The sequence below is a fragment of the Callorhinus ursinus genome, unplaced genomic scaffold, assembly GCF_003265705.2.
Source record: "Callorhinus ursinus isolate GAN/ISIS: 27379988/994484 unplaced genomic scaffold, GSC_fseal_2.0 scaffold12, whole genome shotgun sequence".
Lineage (NCBI taxonomy): Eukaryota > Metazoa > Chordata > Mammalia > Carnivora > Otariidae > Callorhinus > Callorhinus ursinus.
Genome location: NW_027397074.1, coordinates 8,808,176 through 8,823,392, shown reverse-complemented (window position 1 = coordinate 8,823,392; position 15,217 = coordinate 8,808,176).

The window sequence follows — 15,217 nt, the reverse complement described above, 5'->3', positions numbered from 1 at the left end:
TTATTTATTTGACAGAGAGAGAGAGAGCAGCAGAGGGAGAAGCAGGCTGTCCGTTGGGCAGGGACCCTGGACCCTGGGATCATGACCGGACCCGAAAGCAGACGCTTAACTGAGCCACCCAGGTGCCCCACATAATAGGGTCCTTAACAAAGTAAAATTATATATCTTGGCTCAAGCTGCCATAACAAATACCATGGACTGTGTGGCTTAAGCAACAGTAATTCAGCTCTCACACATCTGGAGGATGAAGAGTCCAAGATCAGTCCAAGATAAAAGCAAGGCAAGTTTCTTTCTAAGGCCTGTTCTTTTGGCCTCAGGTAGGCACCATCTGGCTATGTGCTCACATGACCTCTTTGAAGGCCCATGGGGAGAGAGAAGCAAGCTCTCTAGTATCTTTTCTGGTAAGGGCACTAATCCCATCATGAGGGGCTCACCCTCAAGACCCCATCTAACCTTTATCACCTCCCAAAAGTTCTATCTCCAAACAGCATCACATTGGGGGTTAGGTCTTCAACCTATGAATTTGGGAGGGATACAAACATTCGATCCATAACAGTTATATATATATTTTCCTGCAAACTGTTTTTATAAACTGTATTTGTAAAATACTCCCTATTAATACAAACATGTTAAATCAACAATTGAATGGATATATATTAATCTACCACATGGATCCAGTAAAACATTAAATTATTGCCAAAGTGAATATTCTTTATGTATCATTGCATGCTTGACTTGGCAGCCCCTGCAGATATCAATAACTGTCTTGGTGAGTATGAGCACATATCAATTTAAATAGTAGAGCTATTAACTTTTGTTTCTTAAGAGAAATTCTATGAAGGAATGACAACTTTGTGCTTAAAGAAGTTAATAGCAAGGGCTCCTGGGTGGTTCAGTTTGTTGAGCACCCGCCTTCAGCTCAGGTCATGATCCTGGGGTCCTGGGATAGAGCCCCAAGTTGAGCTCCCTGCTCAGCAGGAAGCCTGCTTCTCCCTCTCCCTGCCCCCCACTCATGCTCTCTCTCTCTCTCTTACTATCTCTCTCTCAAATTAAAAAAATAAAGTTAATAGCATATAGAAGTTTCACATCAATATCCTATTTGATTCTTCCAAGGACTACGTAAAATACCCAGAGTAAACATATTTCACCATATTTTCATATATTAGGAAATCAAGGCATAGAGATTAAAAAATACTCCTCCAAATTCACATTCTAGTAAGGACCATAAGTGGAATTCAGGCCCAGGTCTGTAGGAGACCATGGTTAATATTTTCCATTTTCACAGATGCACTCAGAAATAAGAAGGGCCATGTAGGAAGTGTGTAATGTTCACTTTAAAACTAGAGCTCTTTTGCTTCTGGGATTTTCTTTAGACTATGTATGTACCTGTTTGTTTGCTCAGTCTCACCTTTTTTCCATATTATACTTCCCCCCAAATTCATTTCAAATTCAGATATGACAATTTCCACATTGTGTATCCATTTCCTTGGAACTAACACTCTGGGTTGCGCGTTTATACCCAGCAAAAGAAGAGAAAGTTGGAGAACAAGAAATACCAGCAGAAAACACAGTTCTGCTATGCACACATAGTTTTTCCATAGTGGGAAATGTTCATTATGGAAAAGACTAGGGAGAAATGTACATGTATAAAATCTGTACATCTTAACATCAGTCAATGAACTATGTGAACATGTCTCTATGCCGATAGTTATGTTGGTTTTTCTTTCGCTCTTATCTATAAGAGATCCTTCCACCTGTATTTACAGCTATCCTTTTAACAAAATAGAACTTGCTCCACCAAAAACAAAAACTCACTCATCTAATAAGCAGAAATTAAATTACTATGACCTGGAAAGAAACTGGCGCAAGACAAGGATCACACTAATTTGTGCTGCCAATAAGGACCAAGCGTTTCATCCAAGAAGTAACCAAGAGGAATCTTGTACCTACAATATTACTAAATAACGTATGAAAAATTGGGCAAAAATCACAGGAAATATGTGACCAGGCACTAATGGGCAAATATCAGCATTTCAGGAATGGGATTTGGACATGAATTATATAGCCACTTATATCACATACCTCAGAAGTTATTTAATTATGCCCTTCCTCTTCCAAGTTCTCTCACAATCCCTGCTGTTTTTCCTTTTCTCACTTGCTCATAGTGACTACATTACCACCAAATGAGTATTTATTGAGGTTAAAGTGTCTTATTTTAAAATGCCAATTTTTCTCAAAGGGTTTGGAAGTGGGTGTGGGTTATCAGCTATTCATATTTTTGGTATCAATTCCTATAATCTAATTGCTTTCCTTTTAGATCCAGCTGATGTGAGACTGAGGAGAGGACCGTGAGTCTGAGTAGAAAGAAAAGGTTTAGAACAGAGTGCTTCCAAGGGAGTAAAGAAGGTGGCCATGTGTGGATTCTTGGTGCAGCAGGTGGTTTTGGACAGAAGAGGACGCTGAGCCCAAGGGCAGGGCAAAGGACACTGCTCTAAGCTGGCCCGGACCAACAAAACGCAGGGATGAAGCCGAAGCCAAATTGTGACTTGCAGTCTCTCTAGGGGACTGGCCCTTAAGGGGACAAGGAAGGTAGAAAACAAACATCTTAATCTATAAACTTTTGACCTCTATAGAGCATTCGTTAAGTTCCCCAATGACCGGTTCATAAATCTGTGCATTTCATCTTTCAGACATTTTGGTCAAGTGCCTTCACTACAGCCCAGAGCTTCCTCTGTTGTGACTCAACTTCCTGTTTCCCTTGCTGTCTCTCTGGTCTCAACTCCTTTTTGTATGGACAAGCTAATGTAGGCATTCACAGCTCACACAGACTCATTATCCTACCAACTCAAGGCTGTCGGCCGTATCATTCTCCACCACGGAACTCTAGGCAAAGGAAAGGGTAGATATCCTATTCAAAAATTACAGAGCAGATTTCTTCTTTATCCAGAAAAGGACATCGCACCAGGATCAAGACCAAAGAAACTTTGAAAGGCCATATCTTACTAAATGGCTCAGCTGTTTGGTTCACAGAGTTCATTTTTCTGATGCTTGAAGATCATTCTTGGGTGCCAAGGCAGATTCACAAAGAAATATGCCCAAGCTGAGATAGTTTATCTTGATATGGATAATCATACGTAAACACTTCAGTTTATACTAAAATGGAAATGTTTTTCCTTTTCCCATCTAGCGGAAACAGTTTACAAAGTTTTTTCTATGTAGTCTGAAATGCTAATCTCTTAAATACAAACGGATAAGTGTATTTAGACAGATGTAGATTAATTTCTTCTTCTGTGGAATTACTAATATCTGCTTCGTAGAAGCAGTAAGCTCATGCCCTGTCATTGTTGATCCACACCATATCATCAAGGCCTCACACTTCTTGACAGAATCAAGTTTAATGTCTTGATCTGTTTTTCGTTCTTTTATTGACTTGAATCCCATTGCTTTTTGTCTTTTTAATTCCATTACCTAGTTGTCTAATCATTAACTTTTTTAAAATTTTTCTTGGTTGTGTTTATTGTCACAGTTTTTATATTGTAATTTATGCTCAACATTTTTAGTTCTTTATTCTTACTCTCATTCTACAATCTTACCTACTTTTGTTATAAACATTGAAATATTTTACTTCTATTTTTACTTGTGAACTTTTCCTTTTAATATTCTTTTATATTGTAATTATCTTATGATCAAATTTTTATTTTTCTGATTTTCAATTTCTTTAAATCACAGATTACTCTTTAAATACTCTCATCTGTTTGTACCTGTTTTATTTCCTTCTTTTTATTTGTATTTAACTGCCTGCTCTCTACTTTTTAGTTTAATTTTCCCTATCTTTTATTTTTTCACTTCCTTAAGGTGGCCACAATAATTATGGCCCTTGGCTAGGCATATGCATTAAGTCTACAGCGTAAGTCAGGGTTCAGGGAAACCTGCTCTGACTCAACTGTCCATACATCTACTGCTCTAACTCTCTCGTGGATTTCCTATCCTCTCAAGGAATGCTTTCCACAAGTCCTTGTCATAACCCGCCCCTAAGAATAATATATTTTATCTCCTAGGAAAATTTATTCCCTCTATGTAGATGTTATACTTGAAATACTGTTATTGGATGATAGACTTCTGATTGTTTATATGATGAGTTTGTGTTTGTATTTGCTTGTTTAATATATGTTTTGTGACATATATAAACACTAGACTTGGAGAAAATATGGCAACAGCCTGTTTTGGCTAAGAAGCTGATGTCTGGAATAATGAGGGGCCAGGTAGTACTACTGATCCTCCCAGTAGACATTTGTGGCAGAAAGCACCAGAAAGTGTTACCATTTCAACATTTGCTTCCTGCTAATGTATTCCTTAGCAATTTGGCCCTCTTCCCTTTTCTAAGGTCCGTGGGAGAATTTGCTGAGTCCATGACCCTCACTACCCCCTTTCCATTTTGATGGTCTAGGAGAAGCTGTATAGACAGGAGGTTATCCTAAAAAGGGCTTCTGTTGTCATTTGCCTACTGGTGTCTCCCACAAATTTTCAGAAACTCTCCGTTCTGGGTATTTCCTGGCATAGAGAGACAGATGTTTCTCTCACACTTTTTTTTTTTTTTTTAACTTTTTCTCTATAGGTAAAGAGTAAAGCATTTTCAAAAACTGAAATTATGGTCACTCTCAGAATAAATTATATGTTGAAGCTTTTTTTTTTTTTTTAAGATTTATTTGAGGCAGGGAGTGGCAGGAGGAGAGGGAGAGTCTTCAAGCAGACTCCTCGTTGAGCACAGAACCCGTTGCAGGGCTCGAGCCCAGGACCCTGAGATCACGACCTGAGCTGAAACCAAGAGTTGGACGCCTAACCAACTGAGCCACCCAGGCACCCCTGTCTGTTGAAACTTTCTAAGGACCAAATTTAGCCCTTTGACCAAAATGACCTAAGTATTCAATCAAACCCTGAGTATAGGCTCAAGGATGAAAGACTGTGAAGTGATTATAAGTGAGAAAGCTCTTATCTTGGTCAATTCTTTTTCTCTGTTTGAAGTGAAAAAACGATATTCATGGAAGGAAAATGGTCTAAACATCATCTATAGAAAGAGAACAAGGAACAAACTGGCATGGTATCTTCAGCATTATCCCATAAACACATATTTTATGTGGCAGGTATGTATGTCTATGGTAAAAGCATTGGGTACCATGGTCTTAAATGAATTAAGTGTAATCCCTGTATTCTCATTTGCATGTCCATGGCCAATTTCATCACTTGTGAAAAGGGAAAAACAGCATCTCCTTTATAATAGGAGATTTAAATAACGTAATTGTCTCCTAGGAGATACGTGCTCAAGAAGTAGGCGGTATCTTAATTATTCTATAGTTATCAAACTTAAAGATTTGAAACTGCTGTTACAGATGCTCTAGACATATTCCTAGTAAGCACAGTATTTTAAAGCCTTTGTTAAATATAGCAGTGACATTTTAAAAGATACTTTTCATCCTATAATTGTAAGAAAGTGTTGATTTTTGTCTGTAGCTATTGTCCAATTAAGTACAATTCATAATTAATCAGTTTGTTTTAAAATTTGTGATGCAGCTTGTTCAATGTTCTAGCAAATCTTCTATCAAAACACACTAATTATAAACTGCTGTATTAGTCAGCTCAGGCTGCCACAATGAAATACCATAGACTGAGTGTTTTAAACAGCAGAAATTTATTTTCTCACATCTCTAGAGGCCAGAAAGTCCAAGTTCAAAGTTTGGCAGGATTCAGTTTCTGGTGAGAGCTCTCTTCCTGGCTTGCAGAGAGCCACCTACAACTTCCTGTTGGGTCCTTACATGACCTGGGGGTGGAGTGAGGGAGGGGGGAGCAGAGAGAGAGGAGGAGAAGGGGAGAGGAATACAGGGAGAGATTTCCTCCTCTTCTTCTAAGGCCAAAGTCCTATCAAATTAGGGTTCCACACTTATGACCCCATATAAACTTAATTACTTCCTAAAGATCCTGTCTCCAGATACAGTTACATTAGGGGTTAGGGCTTCAACACATGAATTTTGCAGGAACACAGTTTAGTCCATAGCATCTGCACAATTAGAGAGAATCGTCATCATATTTTAACAGGCAGCCTGCTTTCAGAGTATTCAAGCGAGTCAAAGGCTGGTAGTAATACACACAGCAAGTTATTTTAATGAGAATAGATTCTTGAATCAGCATGAGAAAACACAGACTTACACAGGCCCAGACACTTGTCTTCAAACTATGAGAACAGATGGAGGGTGCTATCGGCTATGATGGAATGTTTACCATTTAGGGGTCTATTTAAAACATTTATAGGTAAAGTTTCTTCACTCTTTTTTAAATTAATTGAAATAAGCTCAATGTGTTTACAGACAGCATCCAAAGACAGGCCACCGGAAAGATGAGTTAAATATATTTTACCATAGAATGATGATGTTAATCCTTTTTGTTTGTTTTTGGAAAGATTTTATTTATATGAGAGAGAGAGAGCGCATGTGTGAGGACACGCACACAAGCAGGGGGAGGGGAGAGGGAGAGGGAGAAGCAGACTCCCCCTGAGCAGGGAGCCCAAACCACAAGGCTTGATCCCAGGACCCTGAGCCGAAGGCAGACTCTTAACTGACTGAACCACCCAGGCACCCAATGCTAATCTTTTCTAAAATAATTCTATCTCCATTTTAGTTGGGATCTTTATACTTAAAATGAGATATGTTCACTAAAGTTAGGTTTTCACTTGGTCACTGCACCTACAAAAGGTATACTACATTTTATAGTTTCTGTGCTGATCAATATTAACCAACACAAGTCACTGCTAGTGTGCTAATTCCCATCTATCAACAACTCACCTATAGTCAACTCACCTATAATCTGTTAATTTCACATGCATGGCCAATCTATCAATTCATAAAATCCAGTATACTATGTAAAAAAAAAAAAAGTACATAATATACATAAAATGTACATAAATTCTGTAGAAAATAAAAGGCAGAAATCTCTTTATAAGTAATGCAGGCCTTTCTAGTGTGTTTCTATGAGAACATTTTGTATTAACACGTGATAGAATTTAATGATACAGAATTTAGATAGAACTAGAGGATGATTAAGTTCATGTTATCTGTTAATTCTGAGGTTTCCAAGATGAAGGGTTAATGTACCAACTAGTAAGGATCAGCATTTCATAGGATGAGAGAGTTTTTACTATAAGTAAGGAATGACGTCTTCAAGTTGGCTAAATACATTATCAAAATGGAGTAGTAATCACATAGGAAATACCTCCTTTGGGAATGGGATATAGTGCTGGGTTTTTGATCTTTTATCTGTTGGTCTCTAGAGTGCTACAAAGATTAATTCAAAGGCTAACTGATTTTGTTTCTTAGTTTCACTTTTACAGATACTTAAAATTGCAACTTATAAAAGAGCCATCCTATTTTTTCTGGGACTACTGTTCACATTGTTACTGCATGGCTCATGTTTTTCTTTTATATATTCTTACTTCAATCATACTGTATTGTGTTTACCTTTTTTTTTTCAAGCACTGGAATATAGTTTTTAAAATAATTTCTCTTAAACAACTTACTTAAATAATGACCTAGGTCATCATTATTTGTGGAACTTTATAGGTTGATCTGCATCTCATCACACCATGCATCAAAGGATAGCTAGCCACCAATAATACAACCTAATTTTGCACTAGGTGTTACTTTTGGTTACAGAGCAATAGTCATTTTGAAAAAAATCTCTAAAACGCCATATTTTTTTAGAACATATTAGTTATGTTTATAAGTTGAAAATGAGCAAAACTGACGTATCAGATATCTTGATTTAACAGTTTTGATGATTTGAAATTTTGCTAAGCTGCAGATGTCTAGTAAAATTGGATGTTTATTAAAAAGAAATAAAGCTATATATCCTACCAGTTTTTCTGGGATTGAGTAGAACATCCAGGAATCAGTCGTGGCACAGCTTGAACTAATAATGGACACTTAAGATTATCTGACTAAGAAGCTCATTTGGGACTGAGACAAGCAGTTCCTAATTTTAGTCTCCTGGGCCATCATTCAAATATATTATTATTCAAATAGCTAATGAGACAGGAAGAGCTTGAACCATAATTGACTTGCCTTCCCTTGGGAAGTCAGCCCTGAGAGTAGATCTAAATAAATTCCCCAAGTGTACTGTGAACAGAAAGTATTGTAATTAATTTACTAGTCAACCCAAAGCTTTGTGAGTGAAAGAACTGCCTTTACCTCCTGTAACTCCTAGATTCCAACCTTTCTAGGAAGATGTAATATATGGTGATTAACATAACAATAAAAAATTTAAAAAAATATTCAACCAGTTGTCCTTGAAAAAAAAAAAGAATGAATGCCCATATCTAGGTATATAATTTAGAAATTTTATAATAAGGAATTAAGTCTTTATCCCATATCTCTTTCTTATTTTTTTGATAGTACTTTCTTCAATTTTGTACATTTTCTTAAAAACTACTTTCTGTACCATGGCTCAAAGTTTCTTTTATGAGTTTCTGTGCCAGACTCTGACATCTTTCATGTCAGAATTTTTTTAATGTTATTTTATTATGTTATGTTAATCACCACACATTACATCATTAGTTTTTGATGTAGTGTTCCATGATTCATTGTTTGCGTATAACACCCAGTGCTCCATTCAATATGTACCCTCTTTAATACCCATCACCAGGCTAACCCATCCCGCCACCCCCCTCCCCTCTAGAACCCTCAGTTTGTTTCTCAGAGTCCATAGTCTCTCATGGTTTATCTCCCCCTCTGATTCACCCCCTTCATTTTATCCCACAATCTGACATCCAATCATGGCAAGTACTCACTACAGTCTATCTCCTGGCTAAATGAACATCCGCATCTGCATATTGTGTACTACTTGATTATCCTCCTTGCTCCACTTATGGATTACCAATATCTTCATCCTATGACCTCTTTCCAAGAAAGCCCTAGTTCATCTATTGAGAGGAAATAAAAGATTTTTATGTTTCTGGAGAGTTAGAACTTTTCGAATGAATTTTGTTGAAATAGGGGATTCTCAGCTTGGAACAAAACTTGGGGAGTTAGTTGGCATTTGTATAGATGGTCTAGAGAACTCCAGAGATACTGACCTAACTCTAGAGGTATGAATTTACATTTCAAGGAAAAATGAGGCATAGGACTTCATCTTTACTCATAAAATCCAGAGACAGTGTATCTTATCTGGCCCTAGGAGAGATATATTTACATTCTAAAAGCTTAGAGTGAGAACACAGGATACTTCTCATTCATCTCCAAGGAGCAAAAAGTATTTTTCTCCTTTTGGGAGTATAGGGGAAGCAGCTGCCTCTTTCTCCTGTATGAAAACCGAGAAAAATCTATTTTACTGTTTCCCTCCTATGACACAGATTTTGATATTTGCATTGATAGGACATGACACCTAGCTTTCATTTCATTATTCAGAGGTAAATATTAGAGTGTAGGGAATTACACCATCATTGCTTAACTTTTAGGTGAAAAATGATTATCTTCAATCCATAAGGCTTTGTGTGTACATTTAGGATTAAACTAATATAAATACTTAAAATCCCAATACCTGTCCTACCCTAACTCAAGACTGAATGTCAGTCCTCACAAGAGCTCAAGAGTCAAAAAATCAAAGCTCTCAAAGGCTAGATTTTGAAGGAGAGAAAAAGATATCCCCTTCCTTTTTGTAATCAATGATCATAGCATAATACATTTCATAGTAATTTAAGAAAATCAAGAAGTAAATAAATGAGTTTTGTTTTTTTTTACTCAACAAAAGATGCATTATATTAATCTATTTGGGGTAATCAGAAGTAGCACTGAATGAAACAAAAGAAACAGCTAAAGATGGAAAATAACTTTTCCAGCTAGATTTAGGCCACATTTAAAACTAAAATAAGCTGAATATTTTAAAGGTTATCTTATCTCACTTCTCTGCTTCTCTAAATAAGAAACGTATCTACTATAGAAAAACAAAATACATCAAGTATCATTTTGTATCTTGAACCAAGACTAATTTTAACTTTTCTATTAGGTTCGGGAGAGGTGATTAGGATTTTGACTCTGTACTTTCCAATAAAAGTTTCATTGTAGAGAGAGGTAAGATGGGGAAGTAGGGCAACCCTATGCTTGCCTCCTCCCTTGAACACAGCTAGGTAATATCAAGTCATTCTGAACACCCAAGAAATCAATCAGGAGTCTTAAGAGAGAGCTGCAACCAGAAAAATGACCCGTGGAAGGTAGGAACTGTGGGGAGTTGATTGGTGGGAGGAAAGAGTCCTGGGCGCTGCAGGGGAGGAAGCCCTGATTGCAGAGGGGAGTAGCAAGAGAGAAGGAGAAAAGAGTGAGAAAGCACTGGCGGGGGGGGGGGGGGGGGGGGGGGCACAGGAGGGGAGTAAAAAGTCACGCAGGGGACTGTGCAAGAAAACAATTCCCCAAAACCATTGACAGGGAGAAAGGAAAGGGTTACAATACCACCAGTTTTCTATAAACAGCAGAGCACACATTTCAGCGGTCTGTGACATTGCCAGGTTCGCACCTGGGGAACTGAACAGTGCTCTGGTGGTAGAGCAGGGTGGAACCACAGCAGCAGGCAGCAAGGATCCCCAGGGTCACATGGGGAGAAGGGGTTCCCTCGCTTGGAGTGCATTTGGGAGAGGTGATAATGCCCCACTGCAGGCAAAGGACCCTGAAGTCTCCATAGAACTCTCCCACTTACCAGTATAGGAACAAAGATACCAGCTGAGGGCAGCAAACCCTAGTGCCAGTTGTGTATTGCAATTTACCATAAACTACAAACCACTGTGTGGTTGTGCAACTGTGTTCTGGGACAAGCTGGCACTGGCCACAGCACAGGGAGACCCTCCCCCAGAGATCAATGCAGATACCTGCCATGGGAGTCTCTGCGGTGTCGGGTTTTGAAACACAGCCGCTCCTGAGATGAAACACCAGAATGCTGCACGATTTGGCAGGCAGATAGCTTGGACACAGGGTGAAAGTGGGGATCTGATGGAAACCAGGGACAAAGGAGGGGGTCATTGTTTGGGCATAGAGGGGTGGCATGTATTTTCCACTCAAAAAGGAGAGAACAGGGTAAAGCCATTTTCTCCAGGAACCCATAAGCTTGATCCATCCCAGTGAGCTAAACAGCACCACCAAGTAAAGAAAGGAGCAGCTACACCAAGCCCTGGCTTCCTGCCCCCTACAGGCGCATATCCACTTTAGCAACTCCACCTGAGAATCAGCACAAGAAACTCCTCCCCCTGAAGACCAGCACAAACCCCTCAACCACATCAAGTCTACCAATTCAGAGTACTACAAAGCTTCAGCTCTAGGGGAAAAAGAATCTTGTGTCCTTTGGGGTTTTTTTGGTTGTTTGGTTATTTCTTTTTGTTTTGTCTTGCCTTTCCTTTTTTGTTTTGTTTCATATTTTTGCATACAGAAAGAGCAATTTTTAAAATTTTTTAAAAATTTTATTTTGTGTATTATTTAATTTTTAATTTTTTCTTTCTTTCTCTCTGTTTTATCAAGCTTTTTATAAGAAGGCAACCAAAACACATGTAGGATCTAGCTCCCTGCATGTATTTTATTTTTAAATGATTTTATAATTTTTAGGGTTTTTTTGGGGGGTTTCCCCTCCAAAATGACAAGCATCCCTTACTGCAGAGATAAAAAACTAAAATCTAGTCAGGCTGAAGTTAAAAATGCTAAAACCAAGATGCAAACCCAAATGAATGTTATAAAAACAAGGATGGATGAAACAGAGGAACAAATCAGTGATACAGAAGACAAAATTATGGAAAATAATGAAGCTGAAAAGAAGAGGGAAACAAAGGTAATGGATTATAAAGGTAGACTTAGGGAACTTAGCGACTTATTAAAATGAAATGACATTCATATCATAGGAGTCCCAGAAGATGAAGGGAGAGAAAAAGGTACAGAAGGTTTACTCAAGCAAATTATAGCATAAAACTTTCCTAATCTGGGGAAGGATACAGACATCAAAATCCAAGAAGCACAGAGAACTCCCATTAAATTCAACAAAAGCTGACTGTTACCAAGGCATATCATAGTCAAATTCACAAAATAGATGGACAAAGAAACAATCCTGAAAACAGCAAGGGGGAACAAAGTCATTAACCTACAAGGGAAGACAGGTCAGGTTTGCAGCAGGCCAGAAGAGAGTGGCAGGATAAATTCAACATGGGAAAAAAATTGCAGCCAAGAACTCTTTATCCAGCAAGGCAGCCATTCAGAATAGAAGGAAGGATAGAGTTTCCCAGACAAACAAAAACTAAAAGAGTTCATGACCACTAAACCAGCTCTGCAAGAAATATTGAGGGAGACTCTGAGTGGGCAAAAATACCAAAAGCAACAAAGACTAGAAAGGACAGAGAACATCACCAGAAACACCAACTCTACAGGTAACACAATGGCACTAAATTATATCTTTCAAAAGTCACTCTGAATGTAAATAGACTAAATGCTCCAGTCAAAAGACAGGGTATCAGAATTGATTAAAAAAAAAAAAACAAGATCCATTTATATGCTGCATACAAGAGACTCATTTTAGAGTCTAAAGGCATCTGCAAATTGAAAGTAAGGGGATGAAGAACCATCTATCATGCTAATGGATGTCATAAGAAAGCTGAAGTAGCCATACTTATATCAGACAAACTAGATTTTAAACTGAAGACTTAACAAGAGATAACAAGAAATAAAAGGGCATTTTATCATAATTAAGGGGTTTAACCATCAAGAAGATTTAACAATTGTAAATATTTATGCACCCAACTTGGGAACACCCAAATATATAAGTCAATTAATAATAAACATAAAGAAACTCATCAATTTGTGTGCCTGGGTGGCTCAGTCGTTAAGTGTCTGCCTTCGGCTCAGGTCATGATCCCAGGGTCCTGGGATCGAGGCCTGCATCGGCTCCCTGCTCAGCGGGGAGCCTGCTTCTCCCTCTGCCTGCCGCTCCCCCTGCTTGTGCTCCCTCTCTGTCCAATAAATAAGTAAAATCTTTTTTTATTGTATTATAATACAATAATAGCAGGGGACTTTACCACCACACTTACAGCAATGGACAGATCACCTAAGCAGAAAATCAACAAGGAAACAATGGCTTTGAATGACACACTGGACCAGAGGGACTTAACAGATATATTCAGAACATTTCATCCTAAAGCAGAAGAATACACATCATTTTCGAATGCACATGGAACATTCTCCAGAATAGATCACATGGTGGGTCCTCAAGAAGTACAAAAAGATCAAGATTATGCCATGCATATTTTTGGACCACAATGCTATGAAACTTGAAGCCATCCCAAGAAAAAATCTGGAAAGACCACAAATACATGGATGTTAAAGAACAACCTCCTAAAGAATGAATGGGTTAACCAGAAAATTAAAGAAGAGATTAAAATAAAATACATGGAACCAAATGAAAATGAAAATGACAGTCCAAAACATTTGTGATGCAGCAAAGGCAGTCCTAAGAGGGAAGTATATTTCAATACAGTCCTACCTCAAGAAGGAAGAAAAGTCTCCAATACACAACCTAACCCTACACCTAAAGGAGCCAGAAAAGGAACAGCAATAAAGCCTAAAGCCAGCAGAAAGGAAATAATAAAGATTAGATCAGGAATAAACAAAATATAGGAACAAACAAACAAAAACCAGTAGAACAGATTGACAAAACAAAGAACTGGTTCTTTGAAAGAATTAATATAACTGATAAACCTCTAGCCAGACTTATCAAAAAGAAAAAAGACCCAAGTAGATAAAAATCACAAATGAAAGAGGAGAGGTCACAACAAACACCACAGAAATAAAAACAATTATAAGAGAATATTATGAAAATTATATGTCAACAAACTGGGAAATCTGAAAGAAATAGACAAATTCCTAGAAACCTACAAACTACCAAAACTGAAACAGGAAGAAATAGAAACTTTGAATGGACTTATAACCAGGAAAGAAATTCAATCTCCCAAAAAACCAAAATCCTGGGCCAGATGGCTTCCCAGGGGAATTCTACCAAACATTTGAAGAGTTGACCTATTCTCAAACTGTTCCAAAATATAGAAATGGAAGAAACACTTCCAAACTCTTTCTACAAAGCCAGCATTCCCTTGATTCCACAACCAAAGAAAGACCCCACTAAAAAGAAGAATCACAGGCCAATATTCCTGATGAACATGGATATAAAAGTTCTCAATAAAATACTAGCAAATTGAATTCAACCTTACATTAAGGGAATTATTCACTACGATCAAGTGGGATTTATTCCTGGGCTGCAGGGGTGGATCAATATCCACAAATCAATCAACATGATACACCAGATTAATAAAGGATAAGAACCACACAATTCTGTCAATAGATGCAGAAAAATATTTGATAAAATACAGGATCCCTTCTTGATAAACAAAGTAGGGATAGATGGAACATACCTCAACATCATAAAAGTCATATACGAAAGACCCACAGCTAATATCATCCTCAAAGGGGAAAAACAGAGAGCCTTTATCCTACAGTCAGGAACAAGACAAGGATGTCCATTTTCACTGTTACAATTTAACATAGTACTGGAAGTCTTAGCCTCAGCAATCAGACAATGAAAAGAAATAAAAGGCATCCAAATTGGCAAGGAAGAAGTCAAACTTTCACTCTTTGCCGATGATATGATACTCTATGTAGAAAACCTGAAAAAAATTGCTAAAATATTGAACTCAGTAAAGTTGCAGAATATAAAATCAGTGTGCAGAAATCTGCATTTCTATACACTAATAATGAAGCAGAAGAAAAAGAAATCAAGAAATCAATCCCATTTGCAATTGCAACAAAACCCTTAAGATACTCAGGAATAAACCTAACTAAAGACGTAAAGAGACTGTACTCTGAAAACTATATAATTCTTATGAAAGAAACTGAAGAGGGCACAAAGAAATGGAAAGGCATTCCATGCTCATGGTTTGGAAGAACAAACATTGTTAAAATACCTATATTACCCAAAGCAATCTGTACATTTAATGCAATCCCTATCAAAATACAATCAGCATTTTCCACAGAGCTAGAACAATCCTAAAATTTGTATGGAACCATAGAAGACCCTGAATAGCCAAAGCAATCCTAAAAAGAAAAGCAAAGCAGGAGGCGGCGTCACAATTCTGGATTTCAAGCTCTATTACAAAGCTGTA